A 22,707-nucleotide genomic window follows, 5' to 3' on the forward strand; every position below is an offset into this window, starting at 1 on the left:
GAGTATCAAAATTTGTCTGTTCTTCTTCGAGTGCAGGTCCCACATGGTTTAAACCCTTGGCCCCGAGCAATGCCCCAGAGCCGAGGGAAGGAAAGGGATAGGGTAGATCCATGGTCCCTAACCAAAATTGTAACTCTAAACTATGCTGAACTAAGAACTGAAACCTAAACTAAACCTAACAAAAAAGCTCAGGGAAGCACTTGTGAGGCAAGCAAACGCTGTTCCAACAACCGTCACGGGCGGTAAGAAGGAACTGAAGGGGGGCTGGTCGGCAGGGTCATATATTGAGCACCGTAAAGTCGCCACTTGAGGGGGCTCCACGGCCGACCTGACGGGTGCTGCAAAGGGAAAACTTTCTGACGATCATGCATGCAGTGCGCGCATACCTGATTGGAATGGACATGAACAACACATCTCAAAGAGCAACAGTTACAAGAAGGTGAGTAACTGGTTTTTTTTAGGTCTGACCACATTGGTGAGCTGCCCTGGAATGCCACTACTTGCATTCTTCCTCCTAAGCATCCACTGTGGCTCCACGGCTTTTCTATTTAAACATGTTGAGCTTTCCATTTAATTTCTAGAAGAGTTTGTGTGATCTAGAAAGAACTCTGAGCTGCTCTGACTGAATCTTCTTCCCTTGAAGAAGAGAGAGGACCTCATGGCATTAAAACTAAATTATATCAAGGTACCTTTGTTATTAGCAAAATGATTTCATATGATTAGTAGCTATGGCCATGAATCCTCCCTACCAGACCAACTTCAGCTGACTTACTCGAGACAAATAGCTGTACAGGAATTGTGGGCTCATTTAATCACTTCTTTATGGAAAGTGAGTATAGTAATTACATTAATGTTTCAACAAGAAATCACCTCTTGTGATCTTGGACTGAAGTGACCTAAACTTGGAACATGCATTGTGAACATTACCTGGTCTGAAGCACCAAAGCTTCCAAGAGCTGGTTTTGTTGTTTGGCTTTTTACCAAGGACTTGCCACATTCTTCATTTAGTGTGGTGATGAAGTGTGCAAGATAATCACAGTCTCCTTACTTTCATTATAAAACTTTACTTGAATTGTCATAATGAAAGCTACAGGAAATTACAAATGCTTGAAGCACGTGGCCTTGCACAGTGATTCAGAGAGTAATTTCAAACAGCTTGATATTTTGCTACATAATAAAAAACGCTTTCATGAGGGTATGATTCTCTGTAAACTTCTCTCCCAGCTGATGGGCTTTTGCATAAAGTGTTGTCTGATTAGAGCTCTGCTCCCAGGGTTTGTGTTTCTGAAATAACTGATTCTGCAAGCTGATCCACATGAGACCCTTTTGCTTGTTAAGTTCATGGGTGCTCTGGATGAGCATGTGGGTCTGTGCGTTTTGCATCAACTTGCCAGATAGGGACCTAAGCAGTGATGACACATTTCCTCTATTCCCAGGGCCTGATTGTGCAAGCCTTCATGCACAGCTCTGTAGCTGGAACTTCCACAGTCAGTGAGTATCCATGTCATTTGTTTTAAATTAAAGTTGATATTCTCCCATAATTATCTCACTCCAGGAACTGGGGCTGTAAGAAAAACAGCAAATATCAGAGGTGGCAATGTTGTGTTAAACTTCTGCTCCACTCAAACATCTCTAGAGAAAGCACATAGGTCTGTTACTGGAGAACCCTCTCTATACGAAAGATACACCAGTCCCTGTGTATACAGATCCAGGGAAAGTGCCATGTCCCTAATGTGATCCAGGGCTGCAGCCCCAAAAGTGACAGCATCATCAGCACCAGTGTGTTGGTTATCCTCCTCACTTCCCCTGAATTCATGACGTTTTTGTGCAGAGCTAGGTGGCTGCTCTTTTAGAACTCACTAGTGGGTTGAATGTAGCAGCTGCTGTGAATAGAAATGGTCGGAAGTTCCTTCCAAAATGAAGTTTCACCAAAAAAAGGAGGAAAATGTCCAAGCGATGTCAGTTTTCCTCCAGCTACCATTCTTTTTTCTGTTGCATCTGATGAAGTGAGCTGTAGCTCACGAAAGCTCATGCTCAAATAAATTGGTTAGTCTCTAAGGTGCCACAAGTACTCCTTTTCTTTTTTCTGTGTATTCTTTTTTCTGCATACTGCCCCTTTAAATGCCTGCCCTGGGGCTGTAGGGCAGTTCAAGGCGGCAGTTGCAGAAGGAGTCATGCACACACTGTGCTGTTTCTCATGAAGGCTTGCATTTATTTGGTGTTTGTTTTTTCCTTAACCCAGAGAGAGTGCACACTGTGTGGCGGTTAGGTGGTAAAAGGCTCCTTTGCATGGTTAAAACCCAAACAGCAGCTAAATCTAGATTTGGCCATTTGCAAACATAGAAGTATTTGGGTGTTTTGGAGGAAGGAGACCATTGTTTTATTATTTCCAGAGAGGAAAAAATAGGTATGTGACCTAAAATAAACAAACAAAAAAGCTCACAATATTTTTCTCGCCATGCAAGTGGTCCTGTATTTTACAAAAGTGCTATTACAGCATTACTCATGGCAGAAAGAGAATCCCTAAAGATTTTGCGTGGTTCTTGTGTCAGAAAGGAATGCCCAGGATCAATTTACAGCTATAGCCAGAAATCTGAAAATGTCCAGGGAGATCCTGGGAGGAAGCAGGCTTCCCACCCCAAACAACTTCACTGATTTTTAGCGGATTCCACTCATCGCACTGCAAAAATAGAATTTCTGCAGGGACCTTATACACCTTTATACACCTGTTATTTCCTTGTAACCGCTTCTGCCGTAAGAATCTAGAGAATTTCAATAATGTTTTGGAAGGGTCGTGAGGGTGTTATTGTCTGCAAGGGTGAAACCTGCCTCTAGAGTGGAAGTCTGTTTCCATGAGGAACTTTTTGCTTTGTTTAGCAAGTCATCCTTTACTACTCAGCTGCAGCTGTCAGCACAAGCGAGGAATTTAGTTTCACAGCTGTATCCCAAACTGATCACTGGGTGAGGTAGGGTCTGAGTTGGTTCACAAATGAAACCCTGCAGCTGAGAATATTCTTGAGTCCATTTGTCCTGTTGTTGGGTAGTTGCACCACCAGTTGTGTTCTGCCCTCGTCTGTGTGGCACACAAGATTTTTTTTTGTAGATTGTTCCCAAAGTACTAACTAGAAACTCCTTAAGGAGCTTCAGCTGAATGTTTGTAGTGAGAGCAAGGCTTTGTTAATTCATTAGCTCATCCGTTGTATTTGTTCTTTTATTTATTAGTATTGTATTTTATAATATCTATAGTCAATCTTAAACAAGATTGAAGGAAGCATTGATCTGCCCAAGAGAGACTGTTTTGCAAATAATGCTGCTGCCTTTTCATGTATCTTGTTCTGCTTTGTAAAAATGGAGAGAGAGAGAGTTAAGCCTCAATCCTGCTAACATTTATACTTGTGCCTCATGGTAAACACATGAGTAATCTCACTGAGTTCAAGGGAAGCACTTGTGTGTGCAGTTGAGCATGTGTTTAAGTGTTTGCAGGACTGGGACCGGTAGGAAGCCTCTCTTGCTACTTAAAGCGAGTCTGTGACTTCCCAGGCTTTTTGGAAGTAGTTCCTGAATGCGGTGGGTGGAACAAAATGCACAGGTGATGCACTTACTGTGACTTGACTAACTCAAGAGTCAGTTGAGAAACTACAGCGAAAGCCTGGGGAAATGTGCTGGCTGTTTGGGATTTACAAAAAGAAAACAGGTGCGTTTGTTATCTTGAAGTCTGCACAGAACCCACCCAGCATTGTTGAACTGGCAGCTTGTACCTCTAAACTAGGGAGAAAAGGAGGGGGGGTGCTTTTACTTTGCATGCTTATTCACTTTCTGCAGTCATTCATCTGCTCGGTCTCTGATATGGTTTTCAATAGCTAGAGTCTGGGAAGTGCTTGGCTTTTGAGTGCTGCTCTCTGATTGGCCCAGGGAGAGCTGCTGCTGGAGTATAATGTGTGAATACCATCTGCTGTGAGAGGTTGAGAGGCTCAGTGAATTTTGCTTGGAGAGGCACCTTTAGCCAGGAATACAAACAAGGGGAACAAGCTTTTCTTTCTCCTTTCTGATCCAGTCTCTCAGCGGGGGCTGGATTTTTCTTTTCCTCTCACTGCGAAACTTTTCTGCTTCGCTGGAAGAGTGAGGAGCTTGCACCTCTTGTTCCCTGCCTGGGATTCTTGCTCGTCTACGGAGTGGGGGAACCAATACAAGGCTGCATGTCCTTAAAACTTGTTGTTTTTTTGGCTCCAGCTCTCAACATGAAATGGCTGAGTTACTATGGGATGTTAGTTCCAAACATCTGACTTGCTTTTAAAGGTAAGTGATTGGGGACCTCTGTATTTTAATACTAGCACCCCCCTCATGCATGAGATTTTTTCTGTTTGGGGGGGAAAGCCCCCCATATGTAAATGGACAGTTGCCTGTGGCAATGGCTGAGTTGATCAGATAGTGTGTGTTGTCTCAGAACTTGTGTAATCAGCTCTGTGAAATCAGCAGGACTGGAGTGATTGCTAGCTTTGTTTTGCAGTTTTGCTCTCTTGCATAGGAATTATTGTCCTGAAGGTCTTAAAAAAAACCCAAACCTTTCACTAGTGAAACAATAGTGACTGCTGATCATTATGTATGTTCAGTGTCAATGCAAAGAAAAGTGTCTCAAGACTTTGCTTTCCTTATTTTAACAAAAAAATGTTATGATATTTACAAACAAAACATACCAGTAGGCATTAAAAAGGCTGGATTTTCAATAGCCCACGTTTGAAATCAAACAGAATCAACTTTACCCTGACTTGAAGAGGGTGGAATCTGATTTATTTTTTTTAGCCTTTAAAATGCTGAATAATGATGACCTGCTAGTGTGGACTGATAATCGCAAAAGATCAAACTGCAGCCATCTCCCTTTGCCTGAAACCACAGGCTTGACCCTAACCTGGGGGTGGAGGTAATAGCAGTCCAGACAGGCCCCCGGTGTGCTAAGCATGCTGCTTCAGCTCTGCATAGTGCTGCCAGATTTATTGTTTTACACTCTAATTAGTGATCTTTCTTTATGAAGGTAGAGTTCAACCAATCACTTGTGTCAGGCACAAGGCAAGGTCAGCTAAGGGAGTGTTTGAAATATTGACCTTTCATAAAATCCCTACATTCCTCCTGTAACTAGATTATGCAGTGTTACTGTCATCGGTCTCTAGTAAAGGCTTTAAATGGCAACCTGCAAAACACTGATAGCATGTACTTCTAATACATCAGGTTTGCTGCAGGCTTTAGTGTAACTTTTTTCTTCTGACAAAATGCCATTTTCTAACTACTCTTCCTTGCCACTATGTTACACTTTGCCCTGTGTTTTAAGCTGACCTTGTCAGAGTAACGTTCATCCATCGCTATATATTTTAAGAGAAACTCTGAAATAAATATTAAAGCTTATGAGATGGGGGAACAAGGGGTTTATATATTTGAGACTTGCTCCAAACTACACTTTTCGGAGAGTCCCTTTTGTAACAAACAAGGAGGGGGAAATCCCTTACATCCAAGCACCCCCCTTGGACACAAGTCTTTTGAATGCCAAACGTTTTTAATGCAGTGGGTCACAGGCTGCAGTTTCAATTTTGACAGTTTTTAACTTTTACACTAAAAAAATTTTTAATTCTTTGAGTGGCTCTGCATATTCCCACTTACGGGTAATGGTCAAAGGTGCTCTGGTCAGCATATTACTCCAAGGTCAAATCTGCAGGTGAATCTCAGAACTCTGGTTACAAGTGAATGACTTTTTTTATTTTGAAACAAAATTGACCCCAGATCAGTACTGAGGATCTGGATCCTAGGACCCCACTAGGTGGGGTGGGTCCGAGCTCGACCCCTACTGTGACATGGGTCCAAGCCCTGTCGTTTTGCAGTGTGGACGCAACTGAAGATCTGTGTAAGCACAGCTGTGAACCCAGGTCCAGCCACTGTAAGCCCAGGTTTACAGTGCAGTGTGAATGCTCACGCACACATTTGGAAATAAGCTCAGGTGCCACAGAGCTGGGTCCACAATGCAGGGTAGTCACACCCTGGATGACTTGCCCAAGATCCCACTTGGAGCATGTGCCACGCAGAGGACTTGAACCTGTGTCTCCTGAGTACTAGGCTAATGCCCTAACTACTGCGCCATCATTCTGGCGTCATTGCTGTCCTCTCCTTCTAATTTTTCCCAAAGAAATCTTCCTTCTGGGAGTAAACCTGCCATTTATCTGTATGAAATGCCTGTAAAAATGGTCAATCTCAGAGGGTATTTATTTACTGGTCGATTGATTGCAGACTGACGCTCTTGCCTGGTTGGAGACAAAATTTTGTCAATTTCACCACAGGAAGCCATGTTGTCTGGTTAAAATGACAAGCTTGCCCATGCTCACCAAAATGCACATTTGTCATAGGTGTATGTTCTCAAAGCGAAGCTCAACAACTGTCATATGTACCTACCCCTCCATCACTGTTCTGGCCTGGTTAGTTACCATATCCTCCTGGGGACCTTCTTGTCACTTAAACCACAAAGAACGTGAGTCCCGCTATGCAATGTTTGGGGCCAGGAGCCGGGATCAGTACATGGCACTGATTTGCCGCTTAGGTTTCGATATTTGTAGCCCCAAGCCTGAGTGTTCATACATTTGCCTTGACATGACTACTATCTCTATAGATCTATCACTGCTATTTATATCTGGCTTTTTCTATAATCCAGTATTTTGTTGCCAAGAAGTTAAGAATTTAATAGCTGCTATTTTTGAGGGACTCTCAAAAATGTGTTTATGCTTTTGGGACTTCCTCTGCTCAATCTATATCAGTATGTAACAGGACAGATGCAGTTCCTCATCTCGTAATGTGCATCACCTGTGCTCCTGCTCCAACAATGAAGTTAACAAAAGATGGTCATGTTGCCTCTATTGAAACTCAAAGGTGGGTGCAGAAATCCAGTGTGTTTTCAAAGCAGGAAAAACACAAAATAGGTAGGACGAGAGATGTTGAGAGACAGGGGACACTAGTGGCAAGCACAATGAACTGGGACTCAGAAGAGTCCTGGGTTCTGTTGCCATCTGACTTGGATGAATCACTTCCCCCTTCTGTATCCCTGTTTTCCCTTGCAGCCATTGTCTTATCTTATTAAATAGTATCTCTCCAAAGAGCCTAGAATGTGTAACTATGGCTTTCACAGTGACTAGCACAATGGGGCCTGAATCTTAGCTGGCCCCTCTGGACACAACCAGAAGGATTTATTTATGTTGCTTACAGCCTTCTGAAGGGGTTTCTCCAAACAATGATGGCTTGATGTTTGTTTTTAAGATAAATTATGAAAAGATACCTTTTCTAGCTCTGGGCTGTAAAATAATAATAAAACAGTTTTAATTTAAAGTTGGGCTTTTTTTAGTAAGGTAGGAATAACTTTGATTAAACTTCCCAGAGTAACTTGTTTAGCCGGCTGCATTAAAATCAAACTTGATCCAAACTTGAGAGCTTTTGTCTGCTGTTTTTGGAAGGGTTTTTTGGTACTTTTCAAACCAGAACATAATGCTTTGTTCTGTAGTCTGAGAGCTAGATGGGATTGGTATTGGTTCCAAGGCACTGACCATGTTTGTACTCTGCCTTCTGTTCCTGCCTGGATGCCCTTTGTGATTGGCACTGTCAGAAATGGAAGGCATCTATCTAAGCTCTAAAGGCTGTATCTGGGTGTTGTGCCAAGAGCAACAATGGAAGATTAACCAGCAAACCGTGTTAGTGACCCTCTCGACCATGAACTGGAGACTTACACACCCTTTATGGGGTAGAATTAATTTAGACTCCAGAGTGCTTATTTCTGGGCCTCGCTTAACCAAGATTATCAGTTGCCAGACTAGTGTGATGATGGCCAGGGATGGGAGGTGATGCATAGAAGGGTAATTCCATGAAGGCTGTGGGCTGAACCTGAAGTACAGTGCAGAATGGAAAGCCACTAAATTGCAAAGTGCTTCTCTGAGGATAGGATTTTTAAACTTGTTAAGTAAGACCAGATTGCTCAGGGAAACTGTACTGTGTGCATCAGAACCATCTTTAAGTGGAAGATGTGGAAGGTAGAGTGCAAAGCGTACAAAAATGAGGGTGTTTCAAGGGTTTCTTATTCAAACTCTTTCCAATGTGCTTAGTGCTCCGATCACCATCTGCACAGCTGCAAAACATGATGACGTTCATGAAAAGAGGCTTCCCTGTCTTTAAATTACACAAGTTATACTTTCTGTAACACAGAATTTAAGACAAAACTACCATTCCCTGCAAACAAGATGCATTATGTAACTGCAGTCTTTGTTCATGTATCTACCTGAACTAAGTTGAAATGGTTCTATGACCGTATCGTAGGAGCTAAGCTTATGGAATTAGGTCAAACAACTTGCCGCTGGGCTGCTGCAGAGAGCATGTAGAGGCGAAGTATCTAAAGAGGGCGGCCTTTGAAATACCCCCGTGTCTCAGTGGAGAGGGAGGATATGGGTGTGGGCTAGTCTTATTCTCGAATTGAAATATGCAGTGTGGCTGCTGCCTGTATCTATACCATATGGGTTTTCACAGAGTAGAATTCTCATGATAGTATTAATTGGGGAAAATAGTGGTGATTATTGGATTCAAAATGAAATGGACTGGTGGTGTTGTGCATGACCAGTGGTTTTCCTGTGGTTTAATTGTGGGGGTGGGGAGGGGAAATGCAGGGAACTGAGGAGGCAAGGAATTTGCTTTTAAAGAAAAGCCCCTCCTACGAAAGATCCTTATCTTGGGTAGTATAGTTTCCTCAATTGCGTGTATAATTTGGCACGGTGATTTTATCAAACAACCAGTTTTAGCTCTCAAAGCAAAGGATTGAGAAAAATCTTTGGCAGGTGGCAGAAGACTTAAGTAAATTTCCCTCTGAGATTGCTGAGCAAAGCCATAGTGATGGAAGTTCTAGGTAAGAGGTTGTCTAAACAGTCTGACCTGCAGAGCACTGCTGGCTCTGCAAAGAGATTCCCCCAGGCAGAGAGGGCAGGTTTGTAGCTTCATGGTCTGTCCGCCATAACAGCTTGTTAGAGCTGAGGAGCTCCATCTCAACTGCAGTGAGCAAGTCTCTCTAAAAGTCTCAAGCCTTCAAGTGGACATCGTGAGCTCACTGGGCCTGGAAGAAGAGCAGTCTGAGTTCTGCTAGCAACTACAGGAAGCAGCGGGGTCTGCAAGGGAAGGGGCATCCAATGTGAGCTCGTTATTGTCATGAGCTTATTCCCACAATTTAGGAAAAGCCCATTGGCAATATGAGAGAAGCTTCACATACAACTGTGATAACAACAAAACTGGGAAAGGGACCGAGCAGGGAATGGAGGAAGCATGTGGAGCAAGCCCACAAACAGCTTATTTAAATACTTTTAGTTTTGGTCAAGGAGGGTGATAAATCTTGATGAGCCTCAGTGCTAGTCAGTCATTATATTAAGATTAGATTTGAAGCCCCAGGCTCCCTGTTTGCAGGTGGGAATTACTCTTTTGGTTTTTGTGGCTGCAAAATGACCAAAGTTGAGTAGTTGCCTCTATCTATTGTGCAACCTGTTTTGTGCCTGCGATCAGGAAGTCAGAGGTGCAGCAGAAATGTGAATGCAAATGGTCAATGAGGGCTTCACCCCCTTAAAAATGTTCCCCTTTTGTTTTGATTTTTGGGGAGTTGGGATGGACAAAGAAGGTGCAGGGGTGTTGTGTTTCTGAGTGCTTCCTCACCAAGGACCATGAATAGTTAAGGCACATTAATAAGGCTTTTCCTCAGTGACAGACGCATCTTAACAGATGCGGATAAGCCCTCAAAAGCTGCATAGCAGCTCTGTTCTCCAGACTCTTAGAACTTGTAGAATGATGCTGCTCTCTTGAGCTGTCCTCTCTTTCTGGAGGTCCTTTGGCATTTCTGCTTCATACCTGGCTGGATCCTGGAAGAATAGAAGTGTGAGAGAATTAAACTGGAAAAAGTTGTTGGGTTTTTTTCTTCAAAATTTCAGATTTTCATCTGAACTGAACCAGCTTGAAGCTCCCTCATCTTCATTTCACCCCTGAGATTACTCACTTGCGTGGGTTTGTGGTTGCAATCACAGTCTCTGGGCTTAATTGTGATCATGCTCACTGGTTTTATGTGGACGTAACTCTACTGACCTTAGTGGGGTTCTGCTCATTTTTACACTAGTGTAAATGAGAGAATCGGCGGCTTGGTGTTGTTTATCTTGGTGCTATTCCATCTGCCCAGCAACTGCTCCAAGATGCTAGCCTCAAATATAACACAAACAATAAGAAATCAAAGCATGGAACTTTAATGTTTAAAGCCACCTCTTTGGATTCCACACCTCTGCACAGACATCAATAGCTTATCTGGAGAGGTGTGCTACTTCAGCTCCTCCCTCCGATACAGCTAGGGTTACTGCCACTGGGCAACAGTCCAGCTGAAGAAGACCTCTTGTGAGAGTGTTTAAATGTTCATGCCTGTCTCAGCAGTTACTACTTTATGTTGGGTTGCCAGTCCTACAGCTGTTTTGTACCAGGCCCTACTGGGTTTGGAAAGCATTTGTGTGTGAGGTGAGTTATTAGGGGAAAGCATTTATATTCTCATTGTGTTTGAGGCTCAAAAGGCAAGGGGGGGGAGAAGTGCTGTGAGCTTAATTCAGTAGTCAGTCAGGAGCAGAACTACAAAGCATCTACCCAGATAGTAAAAAAAACCCCCAATCTATGTATCCTACTTCAGGGAAAGGAACCATAATTAAAAGCAATTACAGAATCTCAGGATTTAATTATTAAATTCCACACTATAGATGTTGCTTACTTCCCAACTACACACTCTGTATTCTGTGCAAAGCTTTACTTTCCCCTTGGATGTATTCCCAACATGTGCAACCACTCCCCTCTCTTTCCCCACCATCCCTTCCTCTGCGTGTGCACATTTGAATGTGAGACACTGAATCATTTGTAATACGAGGTTTGAAGTTTTGTCTGCATTTCATTTGTCTCCTTTTTGATAGGAGGCATTATCATTCTGAAGGGACATTATTGCCATGTTGACTGTCCCTTGCATTGTGTTGCCATAAATATGAGCGCTGTCTGGAAAAACAGAACCAGTCAGACTCATGCAGACCTCTCCGAAATGCATATTTCCCTTGTTGAGATCTTCAGATACAATTCTAATCTTGTGACTTCTTCAAGCCCTGGGGCACTTTGTCTGTCTGCATGAAGCTTAACATTCCAGCACCTCTCTATAAAGATGGCACCACTTAAGCTAGTATCCCATTTTACAAACGGGAAGCCGTCCCCCTTTTCTTGTATTGTGCTGAGACAGGACTGTGCCTTTCTCACTAAGAAGGGGGGCACATGAAGGACTGCAGAGTTGTGCTTTCTCCTGTTTACTATGAAATAAATGTGGGATGTGTTTTTCCTTGCAGAAACTCAGTTCCTGAGCAGTCCAAAGATTTAGAATACTTTTATCTTTACTCTAGTCTCTTCCTTTTGCTGTGTTTTTAGCTGGGAAAAAGGTCTGCTTGGGTATAATTTTAAAGCCCGACCTGGCACAGCTAGCCCAAACTTGACCAAGAGCGTCGAGGCCTTTTCAGACCCAACCTGATCCGGACCCAATACTTTCCCTGGCCCCACCACCTGATGGGGACTTGGCCTGGTGGGGGCTTCCTGTGCCTTGTGTTGGCATCCATCTCCAGCTGTCTCCTGCTTTTGAGGTCAGTATATCAGCAGCTCTGTGTCCTGCTCACGCTATCTGCCCCCTGCTTCGCTGCACTGTGCATGCTGTGGAGTGAAATGTGCTGCAACTTGTCAGCAAACTTACTCTGCAGTGCATATGGTACAGTGAGGTGGCAGTGGCTGGCAGGAGTGGGGCATGCAGCTGCTGTGCCAACCCCCTGGGCAGGAGGAGGTCATCAGAGACAACCAAATCTGAGCCTGAGCCAGAGCCGGAGAGGATCAGGTTGTTTTCTGACCTGACTCAAACGCGACACTTGTAGTCGGTCCCGATCATGTTGCAAGGCTGTAAGCTGAGATGGTTTCTTACTTTAAGGTCCTCTAAGGCCTTTACACTGATAGCTCCTTTCAGCTAAAGTATAGTTGTTTGCCCAAAAGTACAGCAAGAGATTTTATTTTATGTAATTCACGCTGAAGATTTTCAGAGTACCCTAGGAGAGTTGTGGAACGTTATAAATTACGCAGATCCTTCAGACTGTCTAAGATATGTGTTGAAAATATTGAAACTTTGTCAGTAAATCATTTCTATTCAGTCCTGGTATTTCAGTATCATGCTCCTTGAAATGAGTAGCATCAGGAAATGTCCTTAAATATTTAAAGCTCCTTACATATGTACATATTTTGGTATAGGATGGAGATGAAATATAAATCAAAAACCAACATACAAACATTCCCAGTTGGATAATAATTAGCTTCTTTCCACTGTACAGAACTTAGATCCAAGCAGAAATAACATAAGGGCCATTTGAAAATACTGTAATATTTGAGGGTTAAAAGCCCATCTCCTGATGCTATGATGTATTCATTCTGCTTGATGTTCTGTCCTGATATAGTACTTCTCTCCATCCTGAATACTTTAATAGTTACAATGACATCCATTTTTACAGCCTGACAATAAGGGACTAACTGATAAGTGTCAACTTTTTTTTGGTTAAAAAAAAAGTTGTCATCCATTTGTCAGTTTCTAATCTCTCCCTTGTTCAAGGAGCACTGAAAAGTGTCTAACTCTTCAACCATTTCTTCTTTTATTACCTGTAAATCGCCATGGGAATACTATCGGTCTCTAAATTGTTGAATGTATTTATTCTGAGCCCTCCCTACCATCTTCCTTGCTAGGTGTATGGTTCTAATAATTCACTGCTTTAAGACTGCTCTTGGGGAGGAGGATTTAAATCCCACTTTAGTATCTAAAATTTTGTTGTGAATTTTTTTCACTTCTGTTTGGACTTTTGGTCATGGGAGAATCTCAGATTGTTCAGTAGCTTGCTTGTCTCCTTTTTCAAAGAGATTTTCAGTCTAGCTGATGATTGTTCTAGATGAAATTAAATTGTTTTAAAAAAAAAAGAGAACAAATAGCAAATCTCCATACGAGCAGAATGTGTCTCGCCTCACGATCTTATGTCTTAACTCCTTTCACAACTTCAACTTCCAACTGACAGACTTCTTACATTTTAGGAGGTGGTTTGCAGGAAACAAACATGGCTCCCTGTAGTTTGGGTAAACATCCCAACTTCTCTACTCAAGATTTACAGAAGAATCTAAACAGGCACAAAAATAATCTGACACTCTCCCCCCCCACCCCGAAGACAGGGAGGAATGGAACAGGGGGTATAAATAGGAGTAATAGGATGACATTAAGAATAGGGAAAATGAGACTTGAGTATCAAATAAAATCCCTGGCATGGAGCAAGTGCTCTTAGTCTAATAGTCTCCTGTGATAAGTGGTGGAGATTTCTCTCCAAGACCAGACAAAGCACTAGAGAAAATATTGCTGAGAATAATCCTGCACTGGCACAGGGTTGTACTAGGTGGCCTACTGGGGCTTTTTCATCCTTAGTTTCTGTGGTCCTACGGGTTTCAAGACACACCTGCAGTATATAGTAAGAGGGACTTAGGAAACTAAAGCAGTGTAGAAGATACCGAAAGCCCTTATCTGACGTTAAAAAGGGAATACATAGGGAATTCTGACTTAATAAAGCCTAGTTGAGCATAGACTATCCCAACAATCTGTTCAGTCATGACTGAGCAATGTTGGAAGATACCTAGGGAGAGGTAATAGACTAGAAGTGTAATAAATCATGGAGTATTGCACAAAACACATGTTGAGTATTTATGATATAAGTAGAGTGACCAGATAGCAAGGGTGAAAAATCAGGACAGGAAGTGGGCAGTAATAGGCATCTATATAAGACACAGCCCCAAATATCAGGACTGTCCTGATAAGATCTGGACATTTGGTCGCCCTAGATATAAGCATAGCCACGGAGTGTGTAAAGAGCAGGCATTGACAGAAGTGAGGGCAGCTCCAAGTGTGTTGACACCAGTGAACACTGAATGTCAATAGTTTTTAGAATACAGATATCTGCACAAGATTTAGTGCCTCTCTGCACCTTTTGATCTTGTGAACCTGGACTGAAACCTGGTCTCCTCAGGCTGTGTTTGAGCTTATCCGTACCTGGTCATGGCTGAGGTATCGCCAGCCCGACTCCCCCCCCCCCCCCCAAAGCAGAAGTCCTTTGGAAGAGGAAAACCCTAAGACTCCCTCTTTGTATTGACCCTACTGTTTGACACCAGTGGGGTGGCAGAGCAGAGGATATTAGTCTCTCCTCCTCCCCCCCCCCTTTCTCCAATTCCCATAAACTTTCCATCTGGTTTTGTCTCCAACCAGCTCAACAAACCCACCTTTCAGTAAAGTTCTTCTTCTAAAAGTGTGCCTGCTGTTTGCAGTACAGATGTTTTCAGATCCAAGATGTGCTTTAAAATCCTTAGGACTGGCTGCTAAAAATTGCTGTTCCCCTGTGGCTGAACTAAGCTTGTTTTTACATGTTAATGGAGTGATGCCATCAATGCACGTGCACACACCTCTCTCCCTCCCCACCCTTTTGAGCCCAATTTTGCAAATGAATGATTTACAGACGTTTTCATTGGCTTAATTTGAAGGGCTGGAGCTGAGTGGTGAGTCGAATTCCTAGTTAACTCCTGATAATCCAGGGTCATTCTTTTGCTCTTGCCCTTTTTTGTCCTTGTGGGGGAACTTGTAGAAACTTTAAAGAAGCAACAGTCCTTAATTAAAGCCAGTTATTTATCTTGGTTGTCAACAGTTTGAAGCCCAAATGTTGGGGACCTCAATATTAGAGCAATGTAATGAGGGCACTCTGTCAGTGTTGTTGGATCAAGATTGAGTCATTTGAGGGCTCAGTATGACTCTAGGGCTTTAATTTGTGACAGGCAGAGTAATAAAAGGGGGCGCAGGGAAATGTATATCTTCAAATAATGGATCTGAAGGCAGACTGAAGCTGAGCTACAAATAATTAAATCTTCTGGGCACAAAAGGACACCAACGGTTAGTCTGTTGGCAGTTTCTAAACAGTTCATAATTGTTGGGCTTTCAGTGTAATTGGCTTTTACCTGTTGGCGACCAGGCAGAAGCCCTGCCAAAGCCTAGTGTGAGACGTGTGCTGTGGCTCTGGAAAATGCACATGGCTTGTGAGTCTTGCAGCTGCTTTGGTTGTCCAAGAGAGAGGCTGCAGGGTGTTCTCGTGGGGAACAGTGTTTGCAATTAACATTCTGAATGAAGTCCTTAGATTAGTGGGGTAACATTGGTGTCTTATTTCCATTAAGATTGTAAGCTCTTTGGGGGCAGGCTCTGTCTCTTCTTTTGCAATTTGTACAGTGCCTAGCACAGTGGGACACCAATTCTGATGAGGGCCTTTGATTGTTACTACAATACAAAGAATGTTGGTGACTCTGATGGGTGCTGAGGTTGCTCAGCACCCTTCTGGAACAGGCCCTCACTTTTTGTTTTTTAAGCTAGTCAGAATGCAGCATGTCAGTAGCGGTGTGAAGCACATCTTGTGCTTCCTTGCTGCCAATGTGCATCAGACCCAGTGATTATATCCACCTTGATCACTGCATCTGATAGAAGTGAAGCCCCTAGGATGAGTTGTCACAGGATTAATGTCATCTGCCTCTTTATTCTCTGTTTCCCATAAATGCCTTGACACTGATCTAGCACCAGGAGACCATTATCATGCCACAAAGGGCTGTTTCGTTGGCATTGCTCATCCTGACTGTTTGAAAATGTTACAGACGTGTCAATAAAGCCAGAGCGATAGCGATGCAGCTTTAGCATTGGGACCAAGATCAAAATTAGAAAGTGGGCTGGTGGAAAGTTTAGTCATGAGAGAGAAACCGAAAACTCTGTTAGCTGAGCCTTTTAAAATTGGTGCAAAACTTGTACGCAGAAGATCATCATCAAGCCCACACTGAAACCCAGGTGTTGTAGGTTTTTTCCCTCCTCTATCTTCTCAAAGTTTATAATCAAACCAAACCAGAATGAAATTCTTTGAGCACATCCATCTTTTGCATGTTGGACTGAACACTCTTTGTTGCTGATCTGTGTTTTTCACAGACCTCCTTTAAGGTGTCTTCATGCTGCATTTGTGAAATATTACATACCTAATGTCCTACCCTCAAATACAAATACTGCATTTCTAATGCACACAAATGACTAGAAAATTACTGAAACTCAGAATGAAGATTCCTTCACGTCACTGCCTGCAGCAAGATGCTTCAATGTGAGAGTTTTTCTTGCATCTAATTGCTGGGGAAAATAAGGGTTTATACCATTACAAAAATACTGTTTTTGTTGAGACTGCAACTCTTCTGGGGTCCCCCATTTTTGATCCTTTAATTTTTTTCTAAAGCAATCTTGGTTTGGGCCAAATAGCAATTCGAGCTTCCTCTGACCTTCACTGTTCTCCACTGCCCAGCATGACACTTTAGGGATTTTGTTCATTCCATATACAGCAGAACCTCAGGGCTACAAATGCCTTGGGAATGGAGATTGTTTGTGATGCTGAAATGTTTGTAACTGAACAAAATGTTATGGTGGTTTGTTCGCACGTTTACAGCTGAACAATGACTGGCTACAGCTTTGAAACTTTACTATGCAGAAAAAAATGCTGCTTTTAACCATCTTAATTTAAATGAAACAAGCACAGAAACACGTTCCTTTCTCTGTCAAATCTTTTTTAACTTTCCCTTTATTTTTTTAGTAGTTTACATTAATATGGTACTGTACTGTATTTGTGTTTTTGTGTGTCTGCTGTTGCCTGATTGGGTACTTCCAGTCCCAAATGAGGGGTGTGGTTGACCAGTCAGTTTGTAGCTCTGGTGCTCATAACTCTGAGGTTCTGCTGTAACAATATGGGGAGGGTGAGTTGAAAGGAGAAACCAGGTGTTAGGGTGCAGGAGGCTGAATGTGTAACCAGCTGTGCGGGTCTAGGACGGTGTGTGGAGATGCAGTGCTATTCTGCTGACTCTTCCTGGTACCCAGACCAGGTCAGTCTCATTAGCTCCATTCAAGAACTGATGTGAGAGAGAGCTTGCTGGAAGGAGAGGAGGAAGCCCAGTCAACTCATTCAGAAGTTGGGGAAGAGGTAAGATATGAGAGGTACAGACCGTCCTATCTTAGGGCTTTATTAGCTCAGGCAATAAAAAAGGCAAATCCCAAGAAGAGGGGATAAGTTTGAACAATATGACTTTTGTGTGCCCTGTGACGGAAATGGGATGGGGACACCACCCCTTTACAGGTGGCATTTCAGCTACTGGGCTTGGTCTGCTTCTGGTTGATGAGTTTATTGGACTCCGCCGAGGTTCCTGATTGGTTTTCTCTCATAGCATTCAGTAGCGGTCGCAGGCTTAGTGCTCGAGAGAAGCAGTATTCCAGCGAAGATGCACTGGTTCAGCCACACTGGAGAAACCTGATTGGTACCTGGCTCTAACTAGTGCTGTCAGTCAGTGCCTCATTTTCATGATCAGTAAAATTCACACCTTCAAATTTAAATCTCCATTTGTCATTGATGCAGACTAGTACATGGCAGATTTTATTTCATTCCCCAGATTTATTCCTTTAATGGTGTCAGATAACCAATCTGCTTTAGTGTTTGAGGTGATGGTTCTTTTATTTTAATTCCTTTAGCAGGAAACTGGCTTTAAACATCCTTGCTATCAAATCCAGCCCAGTGCCCAGCAAATTTATTCCTTTCACGTAATTATTTTTATGTCAAGTGGGCTTCACCGCTTGGTGTGCAAATCAAGATTTGCTTAGAATTTATTCTGTGCTAACTGTGATCTGTGAAGTGATGACAAGAGTGTGTTTTGCAAAGCAGCCTGTCCAGCATGGGCTTGGAAACCTTAAAGTAATTGCTGTTCAGGATCATAAGCCATATGATGCATTTGAGAACAGCTATCAAGTTTTATAGCCATCACTATAATCCCCTTGTTCTTTTCAGGTATTTGCATTGCTTGCTTGTGTTCTATGCAAACGGCAGAGAAAACAAGCACCTAGTTAATGCTGGAGAGCACATCAGCCCTATTGATGTAGTTCTGGGTGGTAAATGTATCTGCTGTTGTGACTAGGGCAAACAATTTTGTGAAAGCCGCAGAGAAACGGCCCATAAAGCGCAATGCCAATGTTCAGGACTGTGTCAGAACTAGCAAGGGCCAAACTTCAAAACATTCAGAGAATCAATCAAAGGTCTGGGTGCTTCGTCCAGCTACTCGCTGGCAGAAACTTGCCACTCAGGTAGATAGTAGTGTCACCACAGCAATGTGGGCGGTGGGATGGGCTAGCTGCCTGAGCAAAATCCATCCAAGACCTTCATTACATACACAAGTGGCTGGCCCAGTGGTTCTCAAACCTTTGTATTGGTGACCCCTTTCACACCACAAGCCTCTGAGTGTGGAACCCCCCCATTATAAAAAAGTGGTTTTTTAATTTATATTTACCATTATAAATGCTGGATGCAAAGTAGGGTTTGGGGTGGAGGCTGACAGCTTGTGACCCCCCCCATGTAATAACCTCGTGACCCCTGAGGGGTCCTGACCCCCCCCAGTTTGAGAACCCCTGGGCTAGCCCATCCTGCTGCCCCTGCCGGTGTGGCTATGCGGCTGGCTTTTAGTGCTGTAGCTTGATCAGAGTTGGAATGTACGTCTGCCCAAGCTGAGAGCACATCTCCAGCTCTAGTAGAGATGTACCCACAGCATAATGATCTGAGTGCGGGCCTTGGAGTCAGGAACTCCTGAACTCTAACAATAGCTCCTTCTCTGGCTTTGGACAAGTCAGTTACCCTTTCCTGCCTCTGATTCCCCGTCTGTAAGGTGACACAAAAAGGTATCTTATTTGGGGGTTGGTTTGTAATGTATTCAGTCCTCCAGGTGCTATAGAAAAGCACAGTATCATTAGAAGTGATGTTTCTGGTTCTTCCTTGCCTACACCCCACGCAGGAACACATGGTGGGATTTTCCATAGCACTCGGCTTTGCCTAGCTCTGCTCCTGTTGAAGTCCTCTCCCTTATTTGTCTAGTACAAGTGGAGTTTTACCATTCTCTTCATCTGAGAGCAGAGTTAAGCCAGTGCGGAGCGCTCTGGAAAATCCCACCCAAAATACCTGAAGTAAAACTTAAATCTGTCATCGAAGCTTAGCCTTTACATTTTAAAAGCAAGCTGTGATTTTTTTTTTAAAGTTAGAATAAGTCGCACTTGTGGCTAGGGTTGCCAGGTGACTGGGCTGTTAAGTCTGGTTGGCAGTGCAGGCAGGCTCCCTATCTGGCTCAGCGCAGCTCCCAGGAAGCAGCCAGCATGTCCCTCCAGCTCCTAGGCATAGGGGTGGCCATAGGGGCTCCTCATGGTGCCCTCACCCCGAGTCTCTACTCTACAGCTCTGACTGGCTGGGAACCCCTTCCACACTCTGAACCCCTCGGTCCCAGCCCAGAGCCCCCTCCTGCACCCCAAACCTCTCATCCCCAGAGCCCACACTCCCAGCTCGGATCCTCACCCTTTCCCACACCCTGAACCCCCTCATTGCTGACCCTACCCCAGAGCCCACATCCCCAGTTGGAGTCTTCACCCCTCCCCATGTACCAACCCCTTGCCCCAGTCCTGATCTCCCTCCTGCCCTCCAAACCCCTTGGTCCTAGCCTGGAGCACCCTCCTACACCCCAAATCCCTCAGCCCTAGCCAGAGCCCTCACTCTCTTCCAAACCCCAACATCCTGCCCCAGCCTGTAAAAATGAGTGAGTGAAGTTGGGGGAGAGCGGTCAATGGAGGGAGGTGGGATGGAATGAGCGAGGGCAGGGCCTTGGGGAAGTGTTGTGGCAAGGGTGTTCAGTTTTCTGCAATTAGAAAGTTGGCAGCCCTAGTTGCGGCAGTTCATTGACAAAGGTTCTAATCTGGCAAGCTGATCCGCTGCCTCTTCAAGACTGTGCGGGTGGGCGGGATCGCGGCTTAAAGTTGCGCCTATGCATCTCAGGCTATATAGTTACTGTCTGTCCCTTCGGTGCTATCCTGGACTCGCCATGGAGAGTTAGAGGCTGCCAGAATAAAAATAATATTTTAAACCATTTGTAGCTTTTGCTACTGTCACTGTAAGTTATTAAAAGAGAATTTAAAAGCATAACTTTTCATTAGTTTGACTGTCTCATTTTTTTGGGCTCTACACTGTTCAGTTTTCCTTCCTTGCTCTCATAAAACTGTTATTTATTCGTTTGTTTTGTTTTGGGTTCACACCACTATGGAAGGGTTTAAATTCTCCTTTAAAAACTGTTCATTTGTTTTCCATGTAAGGAAAATGTCAGGAGAAGATTAGCTTGTACTGGGCTTCGTAAAAATTGTGTAGCACTTCAGCATTGGGCTGAGGCTCTGAGAGTGATATTCCGTTAAGGACAAATTGGCAGCCTTAAGTCTGAATTTCCTTGCTTTTGCTAGCTCAGTTCTAGTCCAATGTAATGATGATAAAAGCCTTTGAAGGCTGTGGATATGTATCTTTGTACACATCATCTTAACCATTTAGTTAAGCATTTTCCAGACTGCATGTCAATCTTCTATAACCGAGTAAATTTGGCTGCACTTTCCTATTCTCCAGCAGTACTGACTTTTCCCTCCTTAGAATAGTACAAATGGGTTCTGTCTCTTCAATGGCCCATACTGTCTTTGGGAAGACTATGTATTTTTCTTAGGGAATCCATTTAGAATTACTTGATAAATCCCACTTCATCCCCTGGATATCCAGCCTAATTAGTATAATTTGCATCTCGTGGTAAAAAACCGTGATTGCACTGGGTGATTATAACAGTCTGTTGGTTTTAGTTCTATGTCTCAGACTCCTAGCCGAGTTCTCAGTCCCTTCATGAGGTCCACAGCTGCCCCCTTCTATTTCTTCCACTAGTCAAGGCAGAAAAAACACCCTGCTGGGAGTGTTCTGTTTTCAGCGTGCAGCTTGCTTGGCTGCTGAATGATTCTTTTGCTTTCCCAGTTTACCTCTTCTCTGATGCTTTCTTTTTAAGTTCAATCAGTGCTGCTGAAAGGGCTGGACTGATGCCTGGAAGTTTAAATCCCTGATCCACAAACTGGTGGACAGCATTGGCATGGTGTCTGTTTTCATGCAAGAGAATATTGGTGGCTCACCTCCATTCCCTCCCATCCAGACTTCCCCACAGGGGAGGGGAATGCAGCTAGCTTCAGGTCAGGACCCAGCATCTTGCTGCTTTGTGTGTAGTTTAGGGCCGCATTGTAGAATGCATGGAATTACCCCCTTTGTCTTCATGAGACTGGTGCTTATCATGGGAAGAGGTCGGCCACGATCTAAGGTCATGTCTATGCTACAAATATAGTCCGATTTTCCAGAAGTCGATTTTTGGGAACAGATTGTATGAAGTAGAGTGCATGCGTCCACAGTTAGCACATTAATTCGGCGGTGTGCGTCCACAGGACTGGCAAATGTCAACGTTCTGAGCAGTGCACTGTGGGTAGCTATCCCACAGTCCCTGCTGCCCATTGGAATTCTGGGCTGAGCTCCCAATGCCTGATGGGGCCAAAAATTTGTTGCAGGTGGTTATGGGTAAATGTCATCAGTCAACCCTCCTTCCATGAAAGCAACAGCAGACAATCATTTCACACCCTTTTCTCTGGATTGCCTGAGCAGATGCCATAGCACAGCAAGCATGGAGCCCGTTCAGCTCACCGCAGCAGTTATGACCATTGTAAACACTTTGAGCATTATCATTCAGTTTATGCAGAACCAGCCCCTGAAAAACCAGGTGAGGAGGCGACGGAAGCTCAGTGATGAGGACATGAACACAGATTTCTCTAAAACTGCAGTCCCTAGCAATTTGGAGATCACGGTGTTACTGGGGCAGGCTCATGCCGTGGAACGCCGATTCTGGGCCCGGGAAACAAACACAGACTGGTGGGACTGCATAGTGTTGCAGATTTGGGATGATTCCCAGTGGCTCTGGAACTTTCGCATGCGTAAGGGCACGTTCATGGAATTTTGACTTGCTTTCCCCTGCCCTGAAGCGCTAGAATACCAAGATGAGAGCAGCCCTCACAGTTCACAAGCGAGTGGCAATAACCCTGTGGAAGCTTGCAACGCCAGACAGCTACCGGTCAGTCAATCAATTTGGAATGGGCAAATCTACTGCGGGGGCTGCTGTGATGCAAGTAGCCAACGCAATCATTGAGGTGCTAATATCAAGGGTAGTGACCCTGGGAAATGTGCAGGTCATAGTGGATGGGCTTTGTTGGAATGGGATTCCCTAACTGTGGTGGGGCCATAGACGGAACCCATATTCCTATCTTGGGACTGGACCACCAGGGCAGCCAGTACATAAACCGCAAGGGGTACTTTTCAATGGTGCTGCAAGCACTGGTGGATCACAAAGGACGTTTCACCAACATCAACGTGGGATGGCTGGGAAAGGTTCATGACACTTGCATCTTCAGGAACTCTGGTCTGTTTAAATGGCTGCAGGAAAGGATTTACTTCCCAGACCAGAAAATAACTGTTGGATGTTGAAATGCCTATAGTTATCCTTGGGGACCCAGCCTTCCCCTTAATGCCCTGGCTCATGAAGCTGGACACAGGCACCCTGGACAGTAGTAAGGAGCTGTTCAACTATAGGCTGAGCAAGTGCCGAATGGTGGTAGTGTGCATT

General features: G+C 43.9%; 1 protein-coding gene across 3 annotated transcripts in view; it reads left to right on the forward strand.

Annotated features, from left to right (window-relative positions):
* Positions 1-22,707, forward strand: part of DAB2IP (DAB2 interacting protein) — a 354,231-nt gene that overhangs the window by 25,099 nt on the left and 306,425 nt on the right. The window contains exon 1 of one of the 3 annotated variants that reach the window (XM_073314877.1): positions 4,224-4,296. The exons of the other annotated variants lie outside the window; for them this stretch is intronic. The gene's annotated coding sequence lies outside the window, so the exon portion shown is untranslated. Of the gene's footprint in view, positions 1-4,223; positions 4,297-22,707 lie in introns of those variants that run through there. 3 annotated transcript variants of the gene reach the window in all.

The sequence above is a fragment of the Lepidochelys kempii genome, chromosome 16 (assembly GCF_965140265.1).
Source record: "Lepidochelys kempii isolate rLepKem1 chromosome 16, rLepKem1.hap2, whole genome shotgun sequence".
Taxonomy (NCBI): domain Eukaryota; kingdom Metazoa; phylum Chordata; order Testudines; family Cheloniidae; genus Lepidochelys; species Lepidochelys kempii.